This window comes from Ovis aries, chromosome Y, assembly GCF_016772045.2.
Source record: "Ovis aries strain OAR_USU_Benz2616 breed Rambouillet chromosome Y, ARS-UI_Ramb_v3.0, whole genome shotgun sequence".
Taxonomy (NCBI): Eukaryota; Metazoa; Chordata; class Mammalia; order Artiodactyla; family Bovidae; genus Ovis; species Ovis aries.
The window spans coordinates 4,205,366-4,215,884 of record NC_082741.1 but is presented as its reverse complement, the minus strand read 5'-3'; positions in this window follow the sequence as shown (position 1 = coordinate 4,215,884).

Sequence of the window (10,519 nt, the reverse complement as noted above, 5' to 3'; positions counted from 1 at the left end):
TAATGGGTGCATATGTTTGAGTTCCATTATGGAAGGCCAGTGAGCCAAAGGGTATGAAGGGGCAAGAGATAGTTGAGGAAGAAAAACTGCATTTAGCGGCGTGATTATTTTTCTCAAAGTTAGTGAGAAGAGGAGGCATTCTTTTGGTATGTTTCAAAAAGATATTCAAATGTGATCACTTTTTTTGGTACCGTGTCAGTCCTTTTTCAGGGAATTCAACATGGTTTTCCAAAAGAAGTCATTTTGGTTCTGGTCTCTTTGGCTTTGGAAGCAACATCGTGTTTTTACAGTTAAGAATAGATAAAACTCCTGTTGTGGTATGCGAGACATTCTATTTTAACGTTTTTTCCTTTCATCTTCTATCCAATGATGTGCAGTATCCCATTTACTTACATATTTGTACAAGGCTATAATTATAAATTATGCAATTAGAAAATCACTTCGAAACCTAATTAATATAGAAATGTTACACACGAAATTTCAGTCACTTTGTAATCCACTGCCTGAAGCTTTCTGAATAGGAAACTGATGGTGTTTGTTAATCATTAATGATTTATACAATGTGAGATTTCTCACTGCAAACATGAAGTCTGTTGGAAGGAATAGGAAAGATACTTTCCCACATTTGCATATGAAAAGAACTTTAGAAGTCATCCCATTCTGAAATATCTGTATAATATATAGCTGATCAAATAAAGAAGGATCCTTTTAAAAGTAAAATGGATGCTATTTAAAACTATGTTAGGATAACAGCCGTAAATTGGGAAGTGGGGTTTTGTCCAAATACCCGGTTTTTTACCCCCAAGAAAACCCTGGCCAAATGTCTGACTTCCTTAGGAGAAATGGGCTGTTCAAAAGATGCCCCCAGGAGCAAACAGTTATGGCTAACTTTGACCCTCCAGTCTACTTGTGTCCTGGTTAGCTCACTACATCACACACCGTTCAGCTGCGTATGTGATATTGCTCAGCGAGCTATATATCATGAATTCTTCCAGCTCTAACACAACTCTTTGCCTCTTTACTTCCCATGATGTTCTAGACAAGTCTTGTTACCTGGGTCACAGTGACCAGGAACTGACTCTCCCCATTTTAAAAAGCGTCATGCCTGCTGCTGCTGCTGCTGCTGCTAAGTCACTTCAGCTGTGTCTGACTGCACGACCCCATAGACGGGGGCCCACTGTCCCTGGGATTCTTCAGGCAAGAACACTGGAGTGGGTTGCCATTTCCTTCTCCAATGCATAAAAGTGAAAAGTGAAAAGTGAAGTCGCTCAGTCGTGCCCGACTCTTTGCAACCCCATGGACTGCAGCCTACCAGGCTCCTCCATCCATGGGATTTTCCAGGCAAGAGTACTGGGGTGGGGTGCCATTGCCTTCTCCGGTGTCATGCGTAGACAGGGTAAATTTTGGCAGAAGGTCAGTAAAAAGAATAGCCTTCGGTTGAGTTCAGTTCAGTTCCTCAGTCGTGTCCAACTCTTTGCGACCCCATGAATCACAGCACGCCAGGCCTTCCTGTCCATCACCAACTCCTGGAGTAATCAACTTTTAACAAAGGCAAAAACCTTCCCAACCTTCTTTACAATGTTAGGGAGCCATCTATACAAAACATGCTGGTGTATATTTTATGTCTGAAATATTTCCTCATGTTTCAAACCAACATTTTCCACACCACTATATGTAAAATCGATAAACAACAAGGACCTACTGTATAGCCCAGGGAACTATACTCAGTATTTTATAATAATCTATAAGGGGTAAGAAGCTGAAAGGCACTCAGTTGTGTCCATCTCTTTGTGATCCCATGGACTATACAGTCCAGGGAATTCTCTAGGCCAGAATACTGGAGTGGGTAGCTGTTCCTTTCTCCAGGGGATCTTCCCAACCCACGGATCAAACCCAGGTCTCCTGCATAGCAGGTGGATTCTTTACCAGCTGAGCCACCAGGGAAGCCCAAGAGTACTGGAGTGGGTAGCCTATCCCTTCTCCAGGGGATCTTCCTGACCCAGGAATCAAACTGGGGTCTCTTGCATTGCAGGTGGATTCCTTACCAACTGAGCTATCAGGAAAACCCATAGATAGATAGATAGACCCAAGCTCCCTAACTATCCCTTCCCACCATCCTTCTCCCCAGTAACCATAAGTTCATCCTCCAAGTCTCTGAGTCTGTTTCTATTTTGTGAATAAGTTATTTTGTACCATTTCTTTTTGGATTTCACATATAAGGGATGCCACGCTGTAGCCCTCTTCTCTGACTGACTTCACTTAGTATGACAATCTCTCGGTCCACTCACGGAGCTACCAATGGCATTATCTCATTCTTTTTAATGTCCAAGTAGTATTTCATTGAAATGGCAACCCACTCCAGTATTCTTGCCTGGAGAATCCCATGGTCAGAGGAGCCTGGCAGGCTATAGTCCACAGGGTCGCCAAGAGTCAGACACGACTGAAGCATCTTAGCACATAGCACAGAACATTATTTCACTGTGTATATGGAATTTTGACTTTGATTTAAGAGTGCACAAGAAAGAAAGGAGATAAAGGCGATTCCAGGTATTTGTGGTCTCATCCTGTTGAGAATGGAGTTGCCCTTTTCTGACGTGGAGCAGATGGGAGCAGACTAAGGGAGTGGTTGAGAAAGGGATCTCTTACACAAACTGTAACTTGGGGCTCAAAGGGATTTTGGCTTTTTCAAGATACATTGAATTCTGTTTTGCAGGCTTCAATATCTCTCTTACAAAAGCTGTATTTCCCCAGTCTGATTTCACAAAGCCCTATTTCAGTATAACCTTATCTCTTGCTTCCTGCTTGAGACATTACTGAGACCTTGAGGAAGTAGCTAATTCACTCCAGAACCCCTAAACATTTCCTCCCGGCTCCCGTAAGCCTTGATGGGCACTGAATCTGAGTCCCAAGAAATCACTGGTGGCAATTTAACTGGTGTTTCGGTGCTACATATTCAGTTCAGTCGCTCAGTGGTGTCCCACCCTTTGTGACCCCATGGACGGCAGCACGCCAGGCTTCCCTGTCCATCGCTCCAGAGCTTGCTCAAACCCATGTCCATTGAGTCAGTGATGCCATCCAATCATCTCTTCCTCTGTCGTCCCCTTCTCCTCCTGCCTTCAATCTTCCCCAGCTATATATTAGTCTGTAGTCGCCTGCCCTCATATTGGTTAAGTAATTTTTATTTTATTAATTGATAACTATTAATATTCATTAATGTTTCCAAGCTACCTATTAGTGCCAGTCAATTTCCCAGCCTGCTATAGGAGAGTTCTCCTCTCTCTATCTCTTTTGCAATGCCTGAGCTCACCCAGCATTTTAGACATGTGGCAGACAGCTCCTTCAGCCTGAATTTTTCAGTTGAGATTACTTTGGATGGCACAATCTATTGAAAACATACTCAAACTGACTCTGAAAAGAATGGTATATATTGGTTTACAGAGCTTGAATCCAGATACGTGCGCCGTTTTCAAGGCCGCCTTAACCAGAAACTCCCATCCCATGTTTGTTGAGATCCCTCTGGCTCTGTCTGATTCTGAGGGTCCACTTCATTCTCAGGCGGCTGTGCTTCATAGTGTTAGAATGGCTGCTACACTCCAGCCATCGATCAAACACCACTGTCCCCATAGGAGAGAGGCCGTGCTCCTACATGAGAAGCTGGAGTTACAAGATTAGCTGTGATTGGACCATTTGGATCATGTGCCCACCATATGCTGATTGGTTCAAGCTGAAATAACCCACTGCCATAGTGTGAGGAGGCTCATCCTCCACTGGGGTAAATGGACCATGTGGAGAAGAGACAGCTGTGGAGGGACTTCCGTTGTGGTCAGGTGCTTAAGACTTCACCTTCCAATGCAAGGTATGTGAGTTTGAACTGTGGTCCAGACACTAAGATCCCACATGCCCTGTGGGCAAAAAAGGGAAGAAAGAAACAGAAAACGGAAGCTGTAGCTTATTCAACAAAGACATCAAAAAGAATCTTAAAAAAAAAAAAGAGAGATGCATATGGAAATAAAAATTTCGGTGGCATTTCAAAGGGGGATTAAATGAATGTGCGTAAGGTAACCCGTGTGCCTTCTGCGGGTATTTTGTCAAGACGTATTCACCACACAGACACACATACACACAAACCCTAGTTAAGTGCTTGTATTTTTAAGTGGTCACTTGTGTACATATTTGTTGTTATTGTTCAACTGCCCAGTCATGTCCGGCTCCTTGGGACCCCATGGACTGCAGCACACCAGGCCTGCCTATCATAGCTCAGCATCCGTATTTACAATGTGCCTGAGGTGTTAATAGCTCAGTTGGTAAAGAATCCGCCTGCAATGCAGGAGACCCCAGGTTGATTCCTGGGTGGGGAAGATCTGCTGGAGAAGGGATAGGCTACCCCCTCCAGTATTCTTGGGCTTCCCTGGTGGCTCAGCTGGTAAAGAACCCACCTGCAATGCCAGAGACGTGGGTTCGATCCCTGGGTTAGGAAGATCCCCTGGAGAAGGGAACAGCTACCCACTCCAGTATTCTGGCCTAGAGAATTCCATGGGCTGCATCGTCCATGGGGTCACAAGGAGTTGGACGCGACTGAGCAGCTCTCACTTTTTCATGAGGTGTTGTGATAGGCAGGATCCAAGTTGGCCGCAAGTGGTGTCCACCTCATGATATTTACACCCTCATCTTATCCCCTCCCTTCATTGTCAGCCACCTTAAGGCACATCTTCTAATAAACATAATATAGCAGGAGCTTTCTTGGTGGTCCACTGGTTAAGACTCTGGGCTTCCCAATGCAAGGAGCTCAAGTTCAATCCCTGGCTGGGGGACTAAGATCTCACATGCCACGTGTCATAGCCTAAAAGAAGGAAAATTCCAGATGAGCTTCTTCCAAATTAAAAGCAAAGAAAGACAGAGAAAGAGTGAACTCATCTGAAAAAGATGAATAGAGCAAAATACCAGGATGTCAGCTCTGAGGCTAGGATTCCATCTCGGCCATCATCTCTGCTTTGCTTGTGCCAAGGGAAGCCAGCTGCCACGCGTGGAGCCATCCCATGGAGAATATCACGTGTTTAAAAAAAATGCCGTCTCTCTCCAAAAGTCACCAGGGACTTAAATCCTGCTAGCATTATGTCAGGAAGCTTCGAGTGAGCCCTTCCCCAGTCAAGACTTCGGATAAGACCCCAGCCCCAGGTAACATTTGGCTTCCCAGGTGGTGCTCATGGTAAAGAACCCACCTGCCAAGGCAGGAGATGCAAGAGACAGGGGTTCTGTTCCTGGGTCGGGAAGATCCCCCGGAGGAGGAAATGGCAACCCAGTGCAGTATTCTTGCCTAGAGGACCCCAGGGACAGAGGAACCTGGTGGGCTACAGTCCATGGGGTTGCAAACAGTTGGACAGGACTCAGGCAACTTAGCATGCAAATGCACCCAGGTGACATTTAATTGCACCCTTGCAGCAATTCATAATTTCTAGAATATCCAGTTCAAGAGCTCCTAGATTTTTGACCTGCCAAATCTGTGAGATAAATTATTGCTTAAGTTGCTTATTTTTATGGGTATGTTTTTAATGCACCTTTATCTGATACAGTTACAAGAGCTCTGAATTGGAAACCAATTAAATTTTCAACACCAGAGCCTCGGACACCCACATGACCGTGCAGCCACGTGGAGAGTGAGGAGTCAGGCCGTTTCAACGAAAGCATTACTCATCTACTTACCACATGGCCAACTTCAGGCAAGCGTCTTAACCTTCTCTGTGATCCTCGCTTCTCTGCAAAGAAAAGAATAGTAAGCACTTCGCGAGGTTATTGCAAAGACGAACCGACTAAATCCATTACTCAAGAAAGCAGAAAGTAAGCCATCATGAGAAGTAAGATTTTTTTTTTCAGTGAGTGTATTACTATTAAAATGGATGTAGCCAAGGAATATTTATGAATATGGGGACTGATTTCTGCCTAGTAAGTTTAAATTCAGGTTATAAAATTGTATGTTAATGCTGAGCCAAAATGACTCGACGGTGGGGGCGGGGGCAGGGGTTGCGTGTTAAAATGTCAGTTGACTAAAGCTGATTGTGATAATGGTGGCACAAGCCTGCAAATGCACTGAAAACCAGTAAAACCTTTCGCTTTATGCTTTACGCTGGTGAATTGTATGGTATGGGAGTCCCAGGTCCATGAAGCTGTTTTTAAAAGAAATGCCAGACATGGTTTTTTCAATGTTGCAGACTTCTGCTTGCTTCATTAACCATTTCAATATTCTCTGCCGTGACCATGTACTTTTTATCATCTTATTAAACACCTAATGATGATTCCAATTTATAATGACATGCAGTAAACAGGCGTACGATAGATATGCTTGTCTATCATCCACTATCAGAATTTATCTCAAGGTTTGGTATGGATTTATCATTCCTGCGAACTAAACAGGCAGAAAACAAATTTTTGACTTTATTCCTTTTTTGTTACCTGTTCAGTGCCAACACTTTATAAATGTGTGTAAGAAAATCTGATTGCTGTGATGAGTATCATTTCATTTGAGGGGATAAAGTAATTATTGTGAATGATTTTCCAATATATTTTCTTACACAGTAAGTGCTGTATATTGCTTATCAGTTCAGTTCAGTTCAGTTCAGTCGCTCAGTCGTGTCTGACTCTTTGCGACCCCATGAACCGCAGCACGTCAGGCCTCCCTGTCCATCAGCAACTCCCGGAGTCCACCCAAACCCATGTCCATTGAGTCGGTGATTCCATCCAACCATCTCATCCTCTGCAGTCCACGGAATGCTCCAGGCCAGAATACTGGAGTGGGTAGCCTTTCCCTTCTCCAGGGGGATCTTCCCAACCCAGGGATCGAACCCATGTCTCTGGCATTGCAGGCGGATTCTTTACCAGCTGAGCTGCAAGGGAAGTCCCCTATATACGAACCTTCAAAGGAGGTGAGTGTGCATTTGTGCACGTCCAGGTGCGGAAGTTAGCGCACGTGTCTGCTCGGCACTGGCCTGTGCGTGCCTCGTTTACAGCTGATAGCGCTCTTGTGTGCTTTACTTTGCAGTAACGTGTAGAGTCGGAGAAGGACATGCCAACTCACTCCAGTATCCTTGCCTGGAAAATCCCATGGACAGAGGAGCATGATGGGCTGCAGTCCATGGGGTCGCAAAGAGTCGGGCACGACTGAGCGACTGAGCTGAACTGAGCTCATGCAAGTATCATTCCCTAGCACAGTGGGAAGACTCTTGTCCGTCCAGGAAGGCAGGTCTGTGGGCTGCTTCTGGAAGAGCTCTGTGACCCCCGCCTCCTTGGTCTTCATGCCCTCCAGTAATTTCTTTCCTCGGTGTGGTGGGACCTGATGACTTTCTCCTAATGCACAGAGAACTACAGACATGATCAAGTGTCTCTTCTGTGTTGCTGTGGTGGTTCAGTGGTTCTGTTTTCAAAGAAATTAAGTTTATAGGCAAATGCATCCTTCCGTGAGTAAATTTAAATGGAGTCCGTAAAAAGCATTTGTTGCTGTTGTTCAGCCCCTTAATCCTGTCCACCTCCTTTGGGACCCCATGGACTGCAGCACGCCCGGCCTCCCTGTCCCTAACCATCTGCCGGAGTTTCCCATCGAGTTGTTGATGCCATCCAACCATCTCATCCTCTGTCGTCCCCTTCTCCTCCTGCCTTTAATCTTTCCCAGCATCAGGGTCTTTCCCAATGACTCAGTTCTTCTCATCAGGTGGACAAAATATTGGAACTTCCAGCTTCAGCATCAATCCTTCCAATGAGTATTCAGGGTTGATGTTCCTTAGGATGGACTGGTTTCACGTCCTTACTGTCCAAGGAATTCTCAAGAGTCTTCCCCAGCAACACAGTTAGAAAGCATCAGTTCTTTGGTGTCTAGCTTTCTTTATGGTCCATCTCACATCTATACATGACTACTAGAAAAACCATAGCTTTGACTGCACAGACGTTTGTCAGCAAAGTGATGTCTCTGCTTTTTTAACAGACTGTCTAGGTCAGTCATGACCTTCCTTTCGAGAAGTAAGCATCTTCTGAATTCATGGCTGCAATAAGTATTATCAGTGTCTAATTTCATAACATAAATAACTGCTAAGGAAAAGTAAAAAACAAGAAAACAGTGTAAGTTTCTACAGAACAGTGCAAGAGCATCTCCAATTGATTATTTTACATCAACCGAGTATAGTAAAAATGTTTATTGAAATACCATAACTAGAAAATACAAAATCTGCTGTAGAGTATGATACATTTTTTTTGTAGTCATAGTCATATTAATATTGCGTGCCTGTGTGAGAAAAATGAGGTTATGTGGATCACATATCAAACGGTGACTAGTTAAAAGACAAATTCAAAGTAAAATGAAAAAATAAACGTAATATGATTTTCTCTTCCACATAAATCAACATTCGAAATCTCATCTAAGAGGCAGTGTATGGTTGCCATGGATGGCTAGCTATTTTTGTCCTAAAGATAAAACCAGCATCATTGCTTCATAATGATGAGTTAAGAATGTATTGAACATTACTGAACAATCCACTGTTTTTAAACAATGAATTTATTAACACAAGATGATCAATTAAGAAAGAATTAGTAAAGTTCAAAGGAGACGTCACTTGGATTTATGGAGATGAGGAAAATATCATTTTCTGGAAATTATACAATAGGGAAGGCTTGAGTGAGTTCATCTGTAATATTTCACTGAAGTGCATGCTCAAGGGCTTGCAGCAGTCTGCTCAAATAATGACTAAAAACAATGAAGAGAAGGAACTCAAAGCGTTCAGAATTTGATTGGAATCTTTTCTGAATTATTCAGAAATGGACACTAACTAGCTTAAAGCTACAGTGAATGTGCCCATAAAAGGTATATATTTTTTCAAAGATAATCTAAATATCCTTGTCAGTGCATAGCTTAATTTGTTAATCAAAATATCAACAGTTTTAAAAAAAATTTTTTATTTACTTATTTGCCTATTTCAGATCTCAGTTGCAACTTGCAAGCTTACCTCATGACACGCAGTGTGTGAGACCTAGTTCCTGGACCAGGAATCAAATCTGCATGCCCCATGTTATATGACAGATTCTTAACCACTGGACCACTAGGGAAGTCCCCAAAATATCACTGGTTTTAAATCATCAGGGACTCTACGTGAGGAAAATACAGGACCATTCAGAACACAAAACCAAACACCAGCTCTATTTTTCCGCTGTGTCATTTTGAGCAAGACACTTATACTCTCTCAAATTCAATGTATTCAGTTGTAAAATGAGAAGAAAACAACAACAAAAAAATGATGCCCACAATAAGGAGTGGACACTGACATATTTATTTTCTTGGGCTCCAAAATCTCTGTGACCAGTGACTGCAGCCATGAAATTAAAGTTTGCCTGCTCCTTGAAAGAAAAGCTATGACAAACCTAGACAGCGTATTAAAAAGCAGAGGCGTCACTTTGCCAACAAAGGTCTGCTTAGTCAAAGCTGTGGTTTTTCCAGTAGTCACATACAGATGTGAGAGTTGGACTGTGAAGAAAGCTGAGCGCTGAAGAATTGATGCTTCTGAACTGTGGTGTTGGAGAAGACTGTTGAGAGTCCCTTGGACTGCAAGGAGATCCAACCAGTCCATCCTAAAGGAGATCAGTTCTGGGTGTTCATTGGAAGGATTGATGCTGAAGGTGAAACTCCAATCCTTTGGCCACCTGATGTGAAGAACTGATTCACTGGAAAAGACCCTGATGCTGGGCAAGATTGAGGGCAGGAGGAGAAGGGGACGACAGAGGATGAGATGGTTGGATGGCATCGCTGACTCAATGGACACGAGTTTGAGTAAGTTCTGGGAGATGGTGAAGGACAGGGAAGGCTGGCATGCTGCAGTCTGTGGGTCACAAAAAGTCAGACATGACTGAGCGACTGAACAACAACATGGAATAATGTGCTGCTTAAAAGGGTTTCCTCCTGCTGGAGGAAGAACCAGTGAGCCAAGAAGAGGAGCCGGGGCAAATCGCTGTGAATGGAGGGGACTTTGAGAATGTTCATGGGAGATCTGTTCTATAGGCAGGAGAGTAAACAAAGGGGGATCTTATTGCTGTTTCCTCGAGGCTGTGTGTGTGTGAGAGAGACTGTGAAGCAGTATGTTCATGCCTGTTTCTTGCAATCAGATCAAATTGAAGTGATTGGGGAATGCATAGAACCCAGCGGAGCAACTGGTGTTGATCTCCAAAAATCGACTGTTTTTTTTTTTTTAATTTTTATTGGAATATAGCTGGTTTACAATGGTGTGTTGGTTTCTGCTGTACTGCCCGTGATTCAGCCACATGTATACGTACATCCCCTCTTGTTTTGGGGGGTTTTCTTCCCATTTAGTTCCCCAGAGAGCAATGAATAGAGTCCCCTGTGCTTTACAGTAGGTTATTCTTCGTCACCTATTTTATGCGTGCATATTAAGTTGCTTCAGTCATGTCTGACTCTTTGCAACGCTATGGACCTTAACCGGCGAGGCTCCTCTGTCCGTGCGGATTCTCCAAGCTAGAATAGTAGAGTGGG